The following is a 22669-nucleotide window of genomic DNA, read 5'->3' as shown; positions in this document are numbered from 1 at the left end:
GATTTTGGAATTATGTACATGATTATATAGGAAATGTTAAGATCTTACCTTGTGAGAATGCAGTCCCTCCATAACTTTATTGATTAATTTGAAGTAGATGCACCTAACTCGGTAGGTAAGGTGCTTCCTTCATTAGTTGACACATTTTCCTTCTTTTTCCAAAATTTCTATAATTTGCTTCTTATCTCCTCAGTATCTTCTCTAGGTTGGTCTATGCAATCTTTAGCCAAGTGTCCAACTTTGTGACAATGAAAACATGCCATTTCGGGATTTCTCCATGATCTCCTGTTGTTCATTCCAAACCTTATCATACAGTTTGCACTTATATGACCATATCTTCCACATCATTCACACCATATTCTTGTATTGTAATCCCATGGTACTGAAGTATATTGTTGATTGAGATCTGTGTGAGTTCGGTAACTTCTAGTGTTAGCTCAGTGTGGAGTCCACATATAGTTTTTCTGCTTAAACCAACATTTCTCAATATTGTGTCCATATCTATTGCATTTTTTTGCAAAACCCCCTGAATCTTGCCTTCTGATAATTGTTAACAGAATTTATCCTACATTGCTTAGATGTGTGACCATACTTACTGCAATTATAACAATAACCATCAAACCTAGTAACATCCAGTTGCTTACCTTTTCTGATCCGGCAAAACGTTGGTAGTATGTCCTTGTTTTCCACAATAGTTGCAAATAGGCTTATTGTCCTTCATGTTATCTTTGTTTCTAGCTTTCATTGATGATTCTCCTTTCTCGATGGTGTTGATCCCTTTCTCTGTAGAGTTGTTTCCTTTGTAACCGAGTCCTAAAGCTTTGTTGGGTGTTCTCATATTTAATTTCTCATCCAACATTCTTGACAATTAATGGCTTTTCCTCAGTGTTTCTTTTGACTTCTTTTCTGCTTCTATTTCATCGGTCAATCTTGATAATTCAAGTTTCAATGCTTGGATCTCATTTTCCTTTAGAGTAGCTTCATGATGTGCATAATCAAATTGATTAGACAAATTATGTTGAACTTCAGTCATACTTGATATTTCATCATTTTTGGCAGACACCATTGATTCTACCTATTATTTTTCTCCTTCTAAATTTCTCTTATTATCTTCAGCTATTCTTAATGCATCAAGATTTTCAGTCATCTGTGTGCTGAAATACTCATGTTCCCTTTTCATTGCTTTTAGCTGTTCATTTAGTGCTTTGTTCTTTTCTTTCAATTCTGCAAACATTTCTTCAGATTCTTCTGATATGCTATTCTCAGATGATGTCTCAATTTGTTCCACCAACTCTTGTGAGTCCTATAAATCATCAGCCAACCTTCTTCTTACTTTCAGTGATCTTTGCATTTGCCTCTACATATCTGCAATCACTTGATTAGTATTATCCAATTCTTCTTGAAAATTCACAATCCTGCATGATTCTTTATAGCCTTCCATTGATAGGATCTTTCTCTTTAGGTTGTTAGTCCCTTTACCAAGAACTAAGCTCTCATACCAATTGTTAGGTCTAACTTGGAAAGCTAATGTACTGAGAGGGGAGGGGTGAATCAGTACTTCAAACACTTTTCTTGAAAAACAATTTTACTGATAAACACAAACTATGTATTGTTGATCTCATAAATATATAAAACTGAAACATAATCATAAAAATAACATCCATCAAAATTTCACTCCGTAACACAAAGATTTTTGGTCACACAGAAACTCTTGGTTAGAGAGAAAAACTGTAGTGGGGATGACACCCACAACTTCACTACTACAGTAATCAAGATTGCTCGGTTATAGCTACATGTTTAGCTATTTCTGATAGCTTAACTTGTTAGGAGCATAAATATCTTTAGATCTACCTTTCTAAAGGATTTTACAACCACTTCTACAAAAATGTGTACCTGGTTAAAGGCTTTACAATTTATAGACTTTATTAGAGTCTTTTACACTGTTAAAGGTTTCTAACACAACTTAATAATTCAATCAAAATCTTTACAAAATATTTGCAACTTCACATCTAAAATGTTATAGCAGACTCTATGTGCTCAATATAAAATTACCTTGCTCATAGAATTCCTTGGTTATTGATAAATAAACTCGGTAACCACTTCTGTATACTCTGTCCCTTAAACTGTTCTCTGAAACCTTCATGGTAACCTCTGAATATCTCTATCAATCTTTTTTCTTCACTATATCATGACTTTGTATCTTCTCTCCATGTCATATCAATTTGTTCATGCTTCAATCATACAAACATGTTTTATTAAATGAATAAACATAGAAATTATTTTATTGGATATTCTTCCTCAAAATCATACAAAATCTTTAAAAGCAATTTCCTATATAATAACGGTTTCATCTTCTCGAATCTTGTAACATGTTTCACATGTGTGTCCATGTTCATTGAATTTGATAACAAGTTTTCACTCAGTTCAGATTAACTCGGTATACCTTCTTTGCTGCTCAGTAGACATATAAACCTTACTCGGTAGGCATTCTATATTCATCTCAGTTCATAGCTCGGTGTATATCATCTCGGTGACTTGTCTCTCTTCTGTAACCGACACCGGTAGCCTTGGTATTTACCGACTGGACTTTTCGGTAGTATTAACCAACTAGAGTATATAGGATGAGTTTGGGCATAAAACTAATGACAACTTAGTAAATAGCAACAAATGGATCTTATTACACCAGGGTATGAGGAACCAAGATGTATAGATATCTCATTGTGAAGAAACAAACATTTAACAGACAAGGAATGAACCCTCCATTCTAGCAATTACACTAGGGGTCAAGGTATGTGTGGCATTCACAAGCTGAATGCTCCTATCACAGACACCCACTAGAGAAACTACCCCAGAACTTCATTGGTTCAAACCACAAACAACAAACAAAGAAAAGGATCATGCCCATCATGGCTTCTCTAGTGACTTTTTGGACATCCTTGAGTAGCTAAAAGCAATTATCTTTTCCAATTTGATAAAAAAGAATCAACCAAAAATATACAAAACTCAGCAATTAGACTGACAATGCCTTTGCTTTGATATGTTTAATGTGATTTTGATAATGTTTGGTTTCAAAAATTTTGGACCCCATATAAGACCGATCTATATAGTTTCGAGTGTACTGATTCTATTTAAGACAAGATTTTGATCACATTGATAGTTTGATAGTGATTCAATAGATTAGACCATTGATCAGTTTGATTGCAAACATTTTGACAAGATAGTTGTATCCTTTGTTTAACTTCGTGCCAAGTGTTTGCTAGACATCTGTTGGGGTGTTTGATTCTTCCGAGACAATTTATTGCAAGTTTTCTTAATTGATATTTGAATGTTTTTGGATTTTGTGGATCGATATTGATTGTTTTTTGGATTGGATTTTGGACCTTTTCTGATTTTTAGAATTTTTTAGTGATCATTTTTTTCTAAATGTTTAGAATTTTTTCAAGACTTTTATTTCAATGTTTAGATTTTTTAGGATTTTAATGTGAATGTTTAGAATTTTTTCAGGACTTTTATCTAAATGTTTAGAATTTTTTCAGGACTTTTATTTGAATGTTTTAAAAAAATTCAAGACTTTTATCTGAATGTTTAGAATTTTTTCAACACTTTTATCTTAATGTTTTTTATTGATTTTTGTATTTTTTTTTATCTTTTTGGTATTTTCTTAGTACTCTATATGATTTTTGGGATTTTTGTTTGGATTTTTTAATTTTTAGGATTTTTTTCAGGTATGCTCCCAAGTACAGATCTATGATAATGATATGCAACATGTATGTGGGGACAGTGAATTTTTAATATGAATTATGCTAATGCAAGATGCCTGGCAAAAATGTAGTTCCTATTCAGACAAGAATAAGTGTGTGTGTGTGTGTTTCATTCTAAAATGCACTACTTGGATTAAAGGTGTGAAACATTTCAGAGATAGATATTCAATCCATTCTCAAAAAGACTTATGCCATCCAACCTAACACACTATGTAACCAAGATTTATGAATGGAGGCACGGAAATTTTTTCCATCAATTCTTGAAATTTTGATCTTCTTTTGCCCATGTGTGTGCAATTGAGTTTATTCTGACTCTTATAACCATCAAAGACCCTTGGAATCCTATGTGGCTAGCTACGTGAGTTATTCTAACTTCAAAAGAAACCTGGGTAGAGCCTCGCTGTCAACAACCTTTTAGGGATCTGATGAGGTTATGCACTATAATCTCTCAAATATTCCTCCATTGCCAATAGGCATCCATAGCCATGATGGAGTTATTTTCATGTTCCCATACTCAAGCTCTTTTTTTCGTCACACTTGTATTCATGATATTTTAGTAATATATCATTTTTTTTGTTTGCCGTATGACAATTACAACGACGTTGAAGCACAATATTGAATTTTTTACTAGCCATATGATCAGCAAGGTATCTGTAATGACAAAGTTTTTTATTAATGTGTGAGATATAGAAATCCATAGACTTTTGGTAACAAGACTTGATAGTGAAACTTCTACCCAACCAAGGATAAATATTAATCACAATGTGACATTGAAGATGAATGACTAAATACCCCCTAAAGATTTCAAGAACAAGTATCTAGGAAATGAGACAACCTTCGTTACTTTCAGTATAGACAGGTGAATGACTCAAACAATCACCCTGTTTTATTGATGCAGGTATATGAGAAACCAATAATGATATGCAGTACTAAAAACTGAAATGAAACCACCCTTAAATGTAATATCTTTTTAGGTGCATATTGTTGATGGGATCAGGAAGTGAATCTCTCTATATTGTTTTCAAATGATAAGCGCCATTTCCAATTACTTTTGTTATGACAAATAGACCTAACCAGTTAGGTTCAAACTTTCATAGTTTCTCACGTTCAATAAGGTTTCTTTTATTTTCTTTGAGAACGATATCTCCTATTTCGAAGCAACGTGGGTTGACTCATTTGTTGTAGCTTCTTTGTAGGTCCCAGAGACAACTGAGAGGGGGGGGGTGAATCAGTTGTCTAATAAATATAAACCAAAACTTATTAACCAACTTAATGCTTAATACTGGTAAATTAGTTAAGTATACCGGTAAACAGTGTTAACAAAAAATTGTTGTACCGGTAAGAATTAATGCATGAAACATAAGCACAAAGTCATCCAAAACACATGACACCAATATTTGTACATGGAAACCTTATAAGGGGAAAAACCACGGTGGGAAACCTTACCCACAATCAGATGATACTACTGCAGATAGCAAGTGTACAAAGAAGGGTCTGCACATGCAGAAAGGCCAATACCCTAGAGCTCATTGCTCAATCACAAATGGGAGTCACACTGACTACAGTTGGATGGTTAAATCTAATGAGAATGTACTACACAAAATAGCATCTTCATATGCTGGATTCAGTACCGGTGTAATGCTAATATGCTTCTACAAAAACCTAACATCACCTTCAAATGATGTCTTCGTGTATATCCCTGCTCGATCTCACATATACCCTTCCTTAAATCTTTTCCGCATTCCATACTTGATCTTACAAATAAGATCTTACATTTATACCATACCCTAAGACCAATTTTAGTAGGTTGGCTCTACAAGATATTACAATAAAAACATTTTACAAACAATACAATATCCGATGCAATAACTAATTGAACATGTCAGAAAATGAGAATATACCATTGGTAATTGACATGGAACATGGAACATGGAACATGTAACATGGAAAATGGAACATGGAACATGGAAAATGAGAATATACCAATGATTATTAATTCAAAGTAAAGTGTCCACATGATGTCTTTGACATTACCAAGTGTCTTCCATGTTCCATGTCAATGCAGGTACCGGTGAACATTATATCCTGCCGGTTAACCATATACCGGTAACTATTTGCACAGTTTACTATTTGTCGGTGAATGTTGCTGGATCTCCAAAGTAGGTGTATTTAGCAGGTGTTGAAATCAATGACAAAACCATACCAAAATACCAACAATCTCCCCCTTTGGCATTGATGGCAACACAAGATGGAAAAACCATCAAAGTGCCAAAATAGAAATGCCAAGTACAAAAACCAAGAATATCCATTTCTCCCCCTAGGAGTAATATGTGTTTATACCAAACTCTCATACCAATCTCTCCTCAAAAAGATAATGCATTTTTCATACATTTCTCCCTAAAGTTTTTCCATATATCTCTCCCCCTTTGAAATCAAATGCCAAAGTCATAGAAAAGTCAAGTCCATACAAAATACCAACCAATTCAATATACCAACTACTGCCCCTAAGAAGTGGCTTCCTCATCAAATACTAGAAAAAATGATTTTTCCATTTAATTCTACTGGTTGATGACAATCATCAACTGTCTAAGTCTCTACCAGTGGACGTAAGACTCCGAGCTGATCTCTGAGATACTCAAAAGTAACCTTAGGCAAAGGTTTTATGAAAATATCTGCAAGCTATTCTTTAGTATTCACATAAACTAATTTTATCTCCTTTTCTTCAACTTTTTCTCTTAGAAAATTCAGTTTGATAGAAACATGTTTTGTTTTAGAAAGTAATAATGGATTCTTAGATATATCAATTGCTGCAGTGTTATCACAATATATATTAATAGGTTCCTTGCATTTTACCTTTATGTCTTTCAACATTTTCTTAAGCCAAAGTACCTGTGTACAATTTGTTGTTGCTGCAACATATTCTGATTCTGCTGTTGATAAAGATGTACAACTCTGTTTCTTACTTAACCAAGAAACTAATCTCTTTCCAAGAAAGAATGCTCCTCCAATGGTGCTTTTTCTATCATCCACATCTCCTACCCAATTTGCATCTGTGTATGCATATAGATCAAAATTTTCATCTTTAGGATACCATAATCCAAGATTTGTTGTGCCTTGTAAGTACCAGAAAATCCTTTTTACTACTGATTCATGATTTTCCCTAGGATTACTCTAAAATCTAGAAACTATACATATTGCATTCATAATATCAAGTCTAGTTTGTGTCAAATACAGTAAACCTCCTATCATAGATTTGTATCTAGTTGGATTAATAGGTGTAGATTCATCCCTTTGAGAAAATTTGTCATTTGTAGTCATAGGTGTGTTTACTAGTTTAGAGTTCTCCATCCCAAATTTCTTAAGTATTTCTTTCAAGTACTTAGATTGACTCAAAAATATGCCTTTATCAGTCTGTAAAATCTGCAATCCTAAAAAGAATTTTAGTTCTCGGATCATAGACATTTCAAATTCATGTTGCATTTCAAGAGAAAATTCTTTGCATAATCCATCTTCTCCTCCAAAGATTGTATCATCAACAAATACTTCCATAATCAAGATGTCATCATTAGTTACTTTGTAACATAAATTGCTATCTGCATTTCCTTTAGTAAAACCAATCTTTAAAAGATACCTATCCAATCTTGCATATAGAGCTCTTGGAGCTTGTTTTAATCCATACAGAGCTTTTCTTAATCTGCAAACCATATCATTGTCATCTGTCAAAGAAAATCCATCAAGTTGTTCAATATAGACTTCCTCTTCAAGATCTCCATTCAAGAATGCACATTTAATATCCATTTGATAAACTTTGTAATCCTTGTGAGCTGCAAAGGCCAAGAATAATCTAACTGCCTCAATTCTGGCTACCAGTGCAAAGGTTTCATTGTAATTAACTCCTTCTTTTTGAGAATATCCCTTACACACTAGTCTTGCTTTATTTCTGACAACCTTACCATCTTCATTGAGTTTGTTTTTAAATACCCATTTGGTTCCAATTACATTTTTATTTTTAGGTCAGGGAACTAGTGTCCAAGTATTATTTTTCTCAATTTGTCCTAATTCTTCTTCCATAGCTTTAATCCAAAATTTATCTTCACATGCCTCATTGATAGATAATGGTTCAATTTGAGAAATAAGACATACCTCTTCATTTGCCACTCTTCCTTTTGCCATGACTCCTTTAAATTTTCTTGCAATTATCTGATCTTCAGAATGATTCAATCTTACATATCGGGGTGTCTTAGTCTGTTGTTATTCTTCAATTACCGTGGAATCCTCTAATGATACCGGATTAACTGGATCATCATTCTGTACCAGTGGATTTACTATTGGTTCATTTGTCATAATTTCTGTTACTAGTTCAGAGTCTATATACCTTAAAGTTCCTCTGAATTGTTCATCAATCTTTACATTTGTACTTTCAACAATTTTCTATAATCTTTTATTAAAACATCTATAAGCTTTACTCTTAGATGAATAACCAAGAAATATTCCTTCATCACTTCTAGGATCAAACTTGCCAATATACTCATCTCTTCTAATATAACATTTACTTCCAAAAATTCTGAAATACTTAAGAGTAGGAGTATTACCAAACCATACTTAATGAGGGGTCTTACCAATTTCACCTTTGATGTGAACTTTGTTGAATGTATAGACAACAGTGCTTACTACCTCTCTCCAGTACACATGTGGTAGATTTGCTTCAGATAACATACTTCTTGCTACATCCAAAATAGTTCTATTTTTCCTTTCAACAACTCCATTATGTTGTGGTGTCCAAGGTGCTGATAACTGTCTTTTGATTCCATTTACTTCACAAAATGTATTAAAATCTCTAGATGCGAATTCTCCTCCTTGATCCGATCTTAAACATTTAATTTTCTTACCGGTTTCATTTTCAACCATTGCCTTGAATAGCTTGAACTTCCCAAGTGCTTCTGATTTTTCTCTGAGAAAAGTAACCCAACACATTCTAGAATAATCATCAATAATTAGCATGAAATATCTATCACCTTGTAAGCTTTTAGTTCTAACTAGACCACATAAATTAGTGTGAATTAAATCTAGAGCATTATTGAATTTTTTTGGAATGCTTTTGAAACTAGCTCTAACTAGTTTTCCATATTGACATTCTTTGCAAATTGTATTATGAGGTTTCACAATTTTAGGTAGATCTCTAACTACCTTAGAAGTACTTATTTTTACCATGCAATCAAAATTCACATGACATAGTCTTTTATGCCATAGCCAACTTTCATCTATATGTGCAATTAAGCATGCCTTTTCACTATTATTCAAATGAAAGATATTACCTCTAGTTTGATTACCGGTTGCAATTTCCAAACCAGTTCTATTCATGATTTTGCATTTTCCATTTTTAAATTGTAACTGAAAACCTTTCTCAACTAATTGACCAACACTTAAAAGATTATGTTTTAATCCTTCAACATAGTAGACATTGTCAGTGTTATGTTTACCAACAAGAGATATTGAACCCTTACCTTTGATTGAACAGGCTTTGTCATCTCCAAATCTCACTAAACCTCCATTGTATTCTTGAAAGTTCAAGAATTTACCTTTGTCTCAAGTCATGTGATGTGAGCATCCAGAGTCAATAATCCATTCATCCTTTGATTCAACTTTAGCTACTAGGGCTTGTTCTATCGGTTGAGCAATAGGTACTAGTTGATCTTCTATTATAGCAACAAAGACCCATCCATTGTCTGTTGGATCATCATCAGAATCATCAATCACACCTTCATCAGCAATGTAACAAGATTTTTCTTTGTTTTTCTTAAATCTATATCTCTGATATTCAGGATTAGGTTTGTATGTCCTTATAGCTTCTTCTCTTAGTCTAGCATGTCTATCAGGGCATCTTGAAGCCATATGACCAATCTTATTGCAATTGAAACATTTAAAGGGTTGTTTACCTTCATACTTTCTTCCAATTGGACTTTTTCACATTTTTCTTGTGAATAGTGCTTCAATTTCTTCAACCTCTTCATTCTCCTTCCTGGTTTCATTAAGTTCTCTTGCATAAAAGGCTCTCTAGTCTGATTTGTCGAAGGATGGAGTAGATGAAGTTGATGCTTTGAAGGCCAAATCAGTTTTTATAGTAGTAACAGGACCAAATTCCTCAATTTCAAAAGCTGAAAGTTTTCCAATCAATGTATCCCTAGTTACTAATGTATTAGGCGTTGTTCTCAACTCATTTATAGTAGTAACCTTCATTTTATATGCTGGTGGCAAACCTCTTAAGATTTTCGAAACAATCTCATCTTCACTCAAGGTTCCTCCACAACATTTGATACCCAAAACATTTTCATTTACTCTTTCCATAAAAGCAGAAATCCTTTCATCTTCTTCCATTTTCAGATGTTCATACCTGACTCTGAAGCTTTCAAGTTTTGCAATTTTGACTGTGGAATCCCCTTCATTCAGTGTTTCCAAATGATCCCAAATAGCTTTTGCACTGGATCTATCTGATAATCCCATGATTTGTTGATCTGATAATGCGCTCAAAAGTGCTTCTCTTGCTTTGCAATCATTTTCTTCATCTTTAGCTAAAGTAATGGGAGCAGTTTGACCAGCTACAGTAGTAGTATAACCATTCTTAGTAACTTCCCAGATGTCTTTACCAATGCAATTCAGATGTGTCTCCATTCTAATTTTCCATATCCCATAGTTGGTTCCATCAAGTTTAGGACTATCCTTTCTGAAATAATTAGTAGACATTAGATCTCCTCAAGTTGTTAAACTTCTGCAAAAAGAGGACTAGGCTCTGATACCAATTGTAGGTCCTGGAGACAACTGAGAGGGGGGGGTGAATCAGTTGTCTAATAAATTCAAACCAAAACTTATTAACCAACTTAATGCTTAATACCAGTAAATTAATTAAGTATGTTGGTAAACAGTGTTAACATAAAATTGCTGTACCGGTAAGAATTAATGCATGAAACATAAGCACAAAGTCATCCACAACACATGACACCAATATTTGTATGTGGAAACCCTGTAAGGGGAAAAACCATGGTGGGAAACCTTACCCACAATCAGATGATACTACTGTAGATAGTAAGTGTACAAAGAGGGGTCTGCACATGCAGAAAGGCCAATAGCCTAGAGCTCACTGCTCATTCACAAATGGGAGTCACATTGACTATAGTTGGATGGTTAAATCCAATGAGAATGTACTACAAAAAATAGCATCTTCATATACTGGATTCAGTACTGGTGTAATGCTCATATGCTTCTACAAAAACCTAACTTCACCTTCAAATGATATCTTCGTGTATATCCCTGCTTGATCTCGCATATACCCTTCCTTAAATCTTTTTCGCATTCCACACTTGATCTTACAAATAAGATCTTACATTTATACCATACCCTAAGACCAATTTTAGTAGGTTATCTCTACAAGATATTACAATAAAAACATTTTACAAACAATACAATATCCAACGCAATAACCGATTGAACATGTCGGCTTAATGCATTTACAACAATAATAAATCATCTCCGTAGCATGCCATGCTGATCTGGAAAAGATAAACCTATCGGTGTAACCCTAGATAACCTGGACCTATTTACCGGTAAAAGCAAATATGCAAATGAGAAAATACCAATGATTATTACTTGAAAGTAAAGTGTCCACATGATGTCTTCGACATTACCAAGTGTCTTCCATGTTCCATGTCAATGCAGGTACCGGTGAACATTATATCCTATCGGTTAACCATATACCGGTAACTGTTTGCCAGTGAATGTTGCTGGATCTGCAAAGTAGGTGTATTTAGTAGGTGTTGACATCAATGACAAAACCATACCAAAATACCAACATTATTCTCATTCTATTTTGGTAGCCTTGTAAATGGTTTAGAGCACTTTGTCATTTTTCATCGAGGAATTCTAATTCTTGCAAACGTGCTACTCTATAGTTTTCTTCTGAGATTATTTTTTGAGGAGAGACTCTTAGGGATGGTAATTCGACTTCGATAGGTAAAATGGCTTATGCTCCATAAAGTAGAGAGAATGGTGTTGTACCAGTTACCATGTAGATACTAGTTCAATAGACCCATAGAGCTGGATTTAATTGGAGATGCCAATCTCATCCCCTATCATTGACAACTTTCTTTAAGATTTTTAAAATAGTTTTGTTTTTTGCTTCAGCTTCACCATTGCTTTAGGGATAGTAGGGTGTTGCAAAACATTGTTGGATTTTAAATTGTTCACAAAGCTCTCCCACTTCTTGTTTTTTGAAGGGTCATCCATTATTAGTCACAATGCACTTGGGTACCCCATACCTACAAATGATATAATTCAGGATGAATTTTTCTATTTGCTTTCCTATTGTGAAAGTCATGGGGATTTCTTCTACCCATTTCATGAAATATTTTGTAGCTATGAGAATGAATTTATGTCCATTGGAGGAGGTAGGATTTATTTTCCCTACAAGATCTAATCCCAATTGTGAAAATGGCCATGGTGATGTAATTGGCTGAAGATCTTGAGCAGGTGCATGAATAAGATTCCCATGTATTTGGTATTTCTTGCATTTTTGGACATACTTTTAAGCGTCCTTTTCCATTGTAGGCCAATAATAACCTGTTCACAACAGTGTTTTTACTAGAGCAAGTCCAGAAGAATGTGCGCCACATATTACATCATGAACTTCTTTCAAAGCTATTTGTGCTTCCTGAATATCAAGGCATCTGAGTAAGGTGTTGTCTATACTTTTTATGTATAAAGTATTAACAATAATTGCATGTTTTGATGATTGTCAGATGAGTTCTTTCCTTTGATTCCTTGAAAGATCGGGAGGCATATATTGATCATGTAGGTATGTGTATATATCTCTATACCATGGAGACTCAGGTCCTACTATCATACAGGCATATTCAAAGGATGGTATCTCATAAGCTGGGACAATGAGTTTTTCCACTTCAAATTCAAAGTGAGTTCCATCATTTGGCATATCCAAGAGAGATCCTATTGTTTCCATTGCATCTGCTGCCATGTTTTGCACTCTCAGAATATGTTCAAATGTGACTTTGGTGAAGTGTTTCTTTTATTCTTCTACCAATTATTTGTATGGTTGTAACTTATCATCTTTTATATTGTAATCATAATCGACTTGATTAATGATGAGTTGTGAGTCTCCAAGGACTTGTAGATCTTTGATCTTCCATAGTAGTGCAGTGCATAGTCCTACCATTAGGACTTCATATTCAACAATGTTATTGGTGCAAGGGAAGCTAATCCTAAATGATTTGGGGATTGAATCTCCTTGAGGAGTTATGAACAAAATTCCTCCTCCTGTTCCATGATTTGTATGTGATCCATCAAAGAATAATTTCCATTGTGTTTGTGTTGATAGTATAAATACTAATTCATCTAGGAAATCTATCAGCATTGGATGGTTGTCTTGCAAAGGTGATTCTACAAGTTGGTATGCTATGATTTGTCCTTTTATAGCCTTTCTATTGACGTATTCAATGTCAAATTCACTGAGTATCATGACCCATTTTGCATGTCTCCTGGTTAGTGTTTCTCTATTCATCGGGTATTTGAGTAGATCAAATTGTGAAACAAGTTGTAGTTTATGACTCTGTTAGGATAATCAGTGGACAACTAAGAATTGGGGGGGGTGAATCAGTTGTCAACAAATTATATTAATCAAACCACTTTATAACCTTTAACCAGAGCACATAAACATTGAATACCGGAATAGCAAAAATAGATACTGGTAAGCAATAAAACTTAAGAATGAAACAAAGAATTAACACAATGTAACCATACCACATAACACCGTGATTTGTACGTGGAAAACCCGGTAAAGGGAAAAACCAAGGTGGGAAGCCTACCCATAGTAAGATGATACTTCTGCAAAAAGTATGTGATACAATAAGGGGCCTACACATGTAGGAAGGCACATTGCCTAGACTGTACTGCTCATTACAAAGGAGTCTCACTGACTACAAAGAGGTTATAACCACCTCAATATAATTGGACAACAACCCAGAAGAATGAACTACCATAGATAGCATCTACCATGCCTGATTACAGTCCTAGTTAAGTTCAATACTGAAGGCCTTTCACCTCTTACTTAAACCTAATTCGATCACCTATGATCTGATGAATCAATTATGAATAGTTAGTACCAAACTAGTACTGAGAGAAGGGGGTGAATCAATATAGACAAAAACACTTTTCCTTAAACCGGTTTGACTGAAAACACTACACTTTACTGGCAAGCAATAACACTGGTCTAAACCAGATTACTACCAGTTAAACATAGTAAGAATGTGAAAGACATAAACCGGTAACTCTTAGCTTTCTACACAATCTAACATCTTATTTCCACTTCACCCTTATGCATAAACAAGTACTCTACCATCAAAAATATAATAACTTGCTAGTTCAACATGATTTACCACTTGATAGAAAATAACAAAGCATCACATGAAAAGGCATCACACATGACACACATATTTTTCACATGGAAACCCAACTGGTAAAAACCATGGTGGGGATGAATACCCACAAGCTGTCCTTTGAACCCTTTTGAAGTCCACTTTGTTAGGAGCCTAGTCTGGTTAAAGACTAATACAATAGGTTCTGTTAGGAACCAATTCTGCTAGGGATCCCCTGATTAAGGAATGGCTAGAATACCCAATTAAGGGTTAAATCCTATTAAAGGTTACCTTGTTAGAGGATTTTAAGAACTTAATGATTTTGAGTCACCCTGTTAAAGGATTTACAGCAAGCTAGTCAAAGCTACCCTGTTAAGGGATTTTCCAATTGTTGAAGTGGTTAGAGGTCAATAGGTATTACAATGATCTGGTAACAACACTCAATGTCAATGCAGATCTGCTTTAGTTCCATCCTTCTGCAATCACACTCTACAGGTATCTATTCTTTTATTTGGTCTGGCAAGATTCATGTATCTCTACTCTTAGATATACACACAACATTTGCCAACAACCTCAAAATGACAAACAACATCGACCTTATAGGAAACAGATAGGTTGGTAGCATAAACCCTAAACCCTAAACATTTTAGGTTAATCAATTCAGTTGGTTCAATCCTAACCATTGAACACATTGCATTGAATACAATAGTCTTGAACAAATCTCAAGATGTTCTCCAACATTCATTCTTCACCGCTTCTTGGAGGCTGATAACCCATCACGTGTTCTCCACCATTTACAGAGGCTTCGTACATTCCCGAGGTAGACAGGATCAATCTCCTTCATTCAAGATCCTTCATGCACACAAGGATGATGTGGAAACACAATTTGTTCTACATTACAATGCTAATACATCACACAATGTCATTGGTTGAATCACACAGTTATGGAACACTTCAACTGGAAACCCTGATGCTAAGACTACCAACCGGTAGTCATACCATATGAAACCTTGATACAAAAAATTTGATATACCGGTTCACTTGGACAAACATACCGCTTCACTTTTTCACATGTACTGGTTCACTCTTCAGCATATTAACATCAATGACAACATACAATATCATCATGTCATCATACTCTACACATATGCCAACAATCTCCCCCTTTGGCATTAATGGCAATATACAAAGATATCTCTCCACTTCACATCTTCTCCACTTCACATCTTCTCCCCCTTTGACAACAATGTCAAAGTGGGGGCATAGACATCTATGTTCCACTATGCTACTCCCCCTAAGGAGTAGCATACTTCAACACACCAATCCTGAAAAAGATAATCAATGTAAGACCTTACTGATGTGGAGTACACAACTTTAGTTTACCTCTTGAAGGGGAAACACCCCTAATTCACCTCTTAGATAGGTAAATGTAGCCTTCGGTAGAGGCTTGGTGAATATGCCTGCTAACTGCTCCTTACTGGATACATGATCCAATACAACCTCTTTGTTCTGAACCTTTTCTCTCAAGAAATGATATTTGAGCTCAAAGTGCTTGGTTCTAGAATGTAAAACTAGATTCTTGGAGATGTTAATTGCACTTTTATTGTTACAAGATATACTTACCGGTTTAGATACAGGAACTTTGAAGCCTTTTAATACATGCTTCATCCAAATTGTCTGAGTGCAATTCATAAAAGCTGCAACATACTCCATTTCTACTGTAGACTGAGAGATACAACTCTACTTTTTACTCATCCACGAGACTAGTCTACCACCAAGAAGGAATGCACCACCTGTTGTGCTCTTCTAGTCGTCCACATTACTAGCCCAATCAACATCTATAAATACTTTCAATTTCAAATCATTATTGTATGGATACCATAATCCATAGTCAATAGTTCCCTTCAGATATCACAGAATCCACTTGACTGCTACCAAGTGGGATTCTCTTGGGTTTTTCTGGAACTGTGCAGTAATGCCCACTACATGTGAAATGTCCAGTCTACTATGTACTACATAGTGTAACTTACCAATCATTGATCGGTATTCCTTCTCATTTACCAGTGTTGAGTCAGCCTCCTTTGATAATTTACAACCAGTCACCATTGGTGTACTAACTAGTTTGATGTCTTCCATGCCAAAGGTCTTCAATACCTCTTTGACATACTTGGACTGAGTGATAAAGATTCCCTTTCATTTGTTGAATCTGTAGTCCAATGAAGAACTTAATCTCCCCTATGAGTGACATCTCAAATTCCTTCTTCATCTCATCTGCAAAGTCATGACTCATCTTGTCATCTCCACCAAAGATTATGTCATCAACAAATACTTCACAGATCAGAATCTGATCTCCTTATGATTTCAAGTAGATATTGCTATTTTCACTTGTTCTTTCAAATCCAATTTTCACAAGATGGGAGTGGAGGCATTCGTACCATGCTCTAGGTGTCTGCTTTAGTCCATACAAGGTTTTATGTAGCCTACATACCATGTCACTATCTTCTCATAGGGAAAACCTATATGATTCCTCTATATACACCTCCTCTTCAAGTATTCCATTCAAGAATGCAGATTTTACATCCATCTAATATACTTTGAATCCCTTTAAAGTTGCATATGCAAGAAGCATATGAACTCCTTCCAATCTGGCTACAGGAGCAAAGGTTTCTCCATAGTCTTCTCCTTCTTCTTGGGCATATCCTTTACACACTAGTCTGTCTTTGTTTCTAACCACTGAGCCATCTTCATTCAAATTATTTCTAAAAACCCATTTGGTGCCAATGACATTTTTATGCTCCAGTCTGGGTACCAAAGACCAAGTACCATTCTTTTCTATCTGGTCAAGTTCCTCTTCCATTGCCTTGATCTAGTCTTCATCTTTGTGTGCCTCTTTAAATGATTTAGGCTCAAATTCAGATATCATGAGAGAGTTTTCTCTGACCTTTCTTCTTGTAAGAATTCCTGCATCCTTGTCTCCTATGATCTACTTTGGATCATGATTCAACTTTACATAGCTAGGAATGATCTTAGTTGCTTCCTCTTTCTTTTCTTCTTCATCCTCATCTTCATCAGCATCAACATCTACCTATGTAGGAGCACTGTTACTAGTGCTAGGCTATTTTGCAACTGGTTCCCAGAAGGTTACAACTGATTCATCTCCTACTTGCTCACTGCCAATTTCCTCAGATTTCTCAGAGGTTTCATCAATTCTAACATTGATGCTTTCAACAATTCTTTGATTCCTATTGTTGAAACATTTGAGAGCTTTTCTCTTTGTGGAATACCCTAGGAATATTCCCTCATCACATTTAGCATCAAAATTGCACTGATGTTCACTCCTCTTGATATAACATTTTCTACCAAACACTCTAAAGTAGCTTACCACTAGGATCTTACTGGTCCAATACTAATAAGGTGTTTTATCCTTACCCTTTTTGATGAGTACCTGGTTCATTGTGTAGACTACAGTGTTCACTGCTTCTCTCCAAAAGGTGTGAGCAACCTTCCCTTGGATCAACATAGTTCTAGCTACTTCAATCACAGTCCGGTTGTTCCTCTCTGCTAGGCCATTCTACTATGGAGTCTGGGGGGTAGACGATTGCCTCTTGATGCCATTCTCTTCATAGTATTTTTTGAATTCACCGGAAGCAAATTCTCCTCATTGATTAGTTCTTAAGCACTTAATCATCTTACCACTTTCTTTTTCAACCAGTGCTCTGAAGGCTTTGAACTTTCCCAAAGCTTAAGATTTGTCCTTCAAGAATGTGACCCACATCATTCTTGAACAATCATCAGTAAGGATCATAAAATACCTATCTCCCTGCACACTCCTAGTTTTCATAGAACCACACAAATCAGTATGCACAAGATCAAGTAAATTGTCTGTAGTGAAAGATTTACCTTTGAAGGTTGAGGAAGACATTTTCCCGAGTTGACACTCTCTGCACAAAGGATTTTCTGATTTTCTCAGCATAGGCAATCCTCTAACTGCCTTGATCTTACTGGCCTTCATAATATTATCAAAGTGTACATGGCAGAGTCTCCTATGCCATATCCAACTATCATCAAACTTAGCCATTAGACATGTACTGACATTAGCATTCAGCTGAAATAGGTTACCTTTGGTCTGAATATTGGTGGCCATTAGTTCACCACTCTTACCTTTTATTTTATACACTCCATCTCTGAATTCCAAAGTGAGTCCATTACCATTCAACCGGCCAACACTCAAAAGGTTGTGTCTGAGACCTTCTACCCAATACACATTGTCAGCACTGCTTTTTCCATTTAGAGAGATGGACCCTTTGCCTTTTACCATACATGGTGCATCATTACAACAATGAACCACACCAGCATCATACTATTCCAGAGATAGAAACTTACTTTGGTCACTAGTCATATGGTGAGAACAACCACTGTCAATAATCCACTAACTACCTTGATCTTACTAGCCTTCACAGTATTGTCAAATTTTACATGGCAGAGTCTCCTATGCCATATCCAACTATCCTCAAACTTAGCCATAAGACATGTACTGACATTAGCATTTAGCTGAAATAGGTTACCTTTGGACTACATACCAGTACCCATCAGTTCACCATTCTTTCCTTTGATTTTGCACACTCCATTTTTAAATTCCAGAGTGAGTCCATTATCATTCAGTTGAGCAACACTCAAAAGGTTGTGTCTAAGACCTTCTACCCAATACACATTGTCATCATTTCTTCTTCCATTTAGAGAGATGGACCCTCTGCCTTTTACCATACATGGTGCATCATTACCAAAACGAACCACACCACCATCATACTCTTCTAGAGATAGAACCTTACTTCGGTCACCAATCATATGGCGAGAACAACCATTGTCAATAATCCACTCATTGGGATTATCAAAGCGAGAGACAAGAGCCTTCTTGTTTGACACATCTTCCTTGACTACTACAAACACAATATCTTCACTTTCTTCATCTTCTGATTCCTCATTAGTGACACCTTCATCAACTGCTGTAAAATAGTTTTTCTAGTTTCCTCATTTGAACTTCTTGAACTTTTCCAGTTTATCCTTATTATTACCATGAGGACAGTTTATAGCAATTTGTCCTATCCGGTTACAAGAAAAGCATTTCAAAGGAAGCTTACCTCTATATTTACTGGTTCCCTTAGGAAGTCTCTTGGCAAGAAGAACTTCACATTCCATCAGGATCTCCTCATCATCCATTTCTCTACTTTGTCCTGGTTCACCACTGGTACTAGCTTCTTTGCCCTTTCTAGATGGTGCAACAGATTCTCTTAAGGCTGATTCAGTCTTCTAAATACTGCCATCATATTTATTTAGCTCATATGTGGTCAACTTTGCAATGATGGAGTCCAAGGATACCTTTCTCTTGTCTATAGACCTCAACTCTTGAATAGTAGGAACCCTTATTGCATAGACCGGTAATAAGGATCTTAAAACTTTGCTAACAATGGTGGAATCTTCTATTTTACCACTTGCACTCTTGATATCTCCTAAAACCATTTTGATTCTTCTTCCATATTGTTGAATGGTCTCTCCTTCAACCACTTGCATGTCTTCAAACATTCCCCTAAGGCTTTCTTCCTTAGCTTGTTTTACATGCTCATCACTGCCATAGATATTCTCAAGCGCATCCCATACTTCTTTGGGATTCTCTTTATCCTGAACATCAATAAACTCAATGTCAGATAAACTATTGATTAGGGATTCCATGGCTTGCCCATTCTCTTGAATCTCTCTCTTTTGATCATCGGTGAGAGTAGCGGTAGGGATTACATAAGCATTCTCAACATAGCTCCAGTGTTGAGCACCCATGCTTCTGATGTATATCTTCATTCCATCCTTCCATATATTAAAGTTATCTGTGTTGAACTTTGGACATTCCCTCTTCATAATTAGACTAGGATCTTTCCCTCAAGCGGTTAAGCTTACAACACAGAGGACCTAAAGGATGCTCTGATACCAATTCATGAATCAATGATGAACAATTAGTACCAAACTGGTACTGAGAGGGGTGGGGGGGTGAATCAGTACAGACAAATAAACTTTTACATAAACTGGTTTGACTGAAAATAGTGCACTTTACTGGCAAGCAATAACACCAGTCTAAACTAGATTAGTACCGGTTAAACACAATAAGAATGTGAAAGACATAAACTGGTAACTCTTATTTTTCCACACAATCTAACATCTTATTCCCACTTATAAAACTGGTAACTCTTATTTTTCCACACAATCTAACATCTTATTCCCACTTCACCCTTATGCATAAACAAGTACTCTACCATCAAAAATGTAGGTCCTGGGGACAACTGAGAGGGGCGGGGGTGAATCAGTTGTCAATAAATTCAAACCAAAATCTTATTAACCAACTTATTGCTTAATACCGATAAGACAGTTAATTGTGTTGGTAAACAATGTTAACAGGAAATGTTGTACCGGTAAGAATTAATGCATGAAACATAAGCACAAAGTCAACCACAACACATGACACAAATATTTGTAGGTGGAAACCCTGTAAGGGGAAAAACCATGGTGGGAAACCTTACCCATAATCAGATGATACTACTACAGATAGTAAGTGTACAAGAGGGGTCTACACATACAGAAAGGCCCACAGCCTAGAGCTCACTGCTCAAATACAAATGGGAGTCACACTGACTACAGTTGGATGGTTAAATCCGATGAGAATGTACTACACAAAATAGCATCTTCATATGCTGGATTCAGTACTGGTGTAATGCTGATATGCTTTTACAAAAACCTAGCTTCACCTTCAAATGATGTCTTCGTGTATACCTCTGCTTAATCTCGCATATACCTTCTTACAATTTTTTTTCGCATTCCACACTTGATCTTACAAAAAAGATCTTACATTTATACCATACCCTAAGACCAATTTTAGTAGGTCAGCTCTACAAGATATTACAATAAAACATTTTACAAATAATACAATATACGATGCAATAACCGATTGAACATGTCGGCTTAATGCATTTACAACAATAATAAATCATCTCCATAGTGTGCCATGCTAATCTAGAAAAGATAAACCTGCCGGTGTAACCCTAGATAACCTGGACCTATTTGTCGGTAAAGGCAAATATGCAAATAAGAATATACCAATGATATTACTTCAAGGAAAAGTGTCCACATGATGTCTTCAACATTACCAAGTGTCTTCCATGTCATTGCATGTACCGGTGAACATTATATCCTGTCGGTTAACCATATACCGGTGATTGTTAAACACTTTACTGATTGTCGGTGAATGTTGCTGGATCTCCAAAGTAGGTGTGTTAGCAGGTGTTGACATCAATGACAAAACCATACCAAAATACCAACAATCTCCCCCTTTGGCATTGATGGCAACACAAGATGGAAAAACAATCAAAGTGCCAAAATAGAAATGCCAAGTAAAAGAAACAATTCTCCCCCTGGGAGTAATATGTGTTTACCCAAAGATTTATTTTCAATATCAATCTCTCATATCAATCTCTCTTCAAAAAGATAATGCATTTTTCCATATATCTCTCCCCAATGTTTTTCCATATATCTCTCCCCCTTTGACATCAAATGCCAAAGTCACAAAAAGGTCAAGTTCATACAAAATACAAATCAATTCAATATACCAACTACTTCCCCTGAGAAGTAGCTTTTCATCAAATACCGGAATAAAATATTTGTCCATTTAATTCTACCGGTTGATGACAATCATCAACTGTCTAAGTTTCTACTGGTGGAGGTAAGACTCCGAGCTGATCTCTAAGATACTCAAAAGTTTCCTTAGGCAAAGGTTTTATAAAAATATCTGCAAGCTGTTCTTTAGTATTCACATAAACCAGTTTTATTTCTTTTTCTTCAACTTTTTCCCTTAGAAAATTCAGTTTGATAGAAACATGTTTTGTTTTAGAATGTAATATTGGATTCTTAGATATATCAATTGCTGCAGTGTTATCACAATATATAGTAATAGGTTCCTTGCATTTTACCTTTATGTCTTTCAACATTTGCTTAGGCCAAAGTACCTATATACAATTTGTTGCTGTTGATAAAGATGTACAACTCTGTTTCTTACTTAACCAAGAAACTAATCTCTTTCCAAGAAAGAATGCTCCTCCAGTGGTGCTCTTTCTATCATCCACATCTCCTGCTCAATTTGCATCTGTGTATGCATATAGATCAAAATTTTCATCTTTAGGATACTATAATTCAAGATTTGTTGTGCCTTGTATGTACCGGAAAATCCTTTTTACTGATGATTCATGATTTTCCTTGGGATTACTCTGAAATCTAGAAACTATACATACTGCATTCATAATATCAGGTCTCGTTTGTGTCAAATATAGTAAACCTCCTATCATAGATTTGTATCTAGTTGGATTAACAGGTGTAGATTCATCCCTTTGAGATAATTTGTCATTTGTAGTCATAGGTGTGCTTACCGGTTTAGAGTTCTCCATCCCTAATTTCTTG

Source organism: Cryptomeria japonica, chromosome 9, assembly GCF_030272615.1.
Source record: "Cryptomeria japonica chromosome 9, Sugi_1.0, whole genome shotgun sequence".
Taxonomy (NCBI): domain Eukaryota; kingdom Viridiplantae; phylum Streptophyta; class Pinopsida; order Cupressales; family Cupressaceae; genus Cryptomeria; species Cryptomeria japonica.
Note: the sequence above shows the minus strand (reverse complement) of the source record.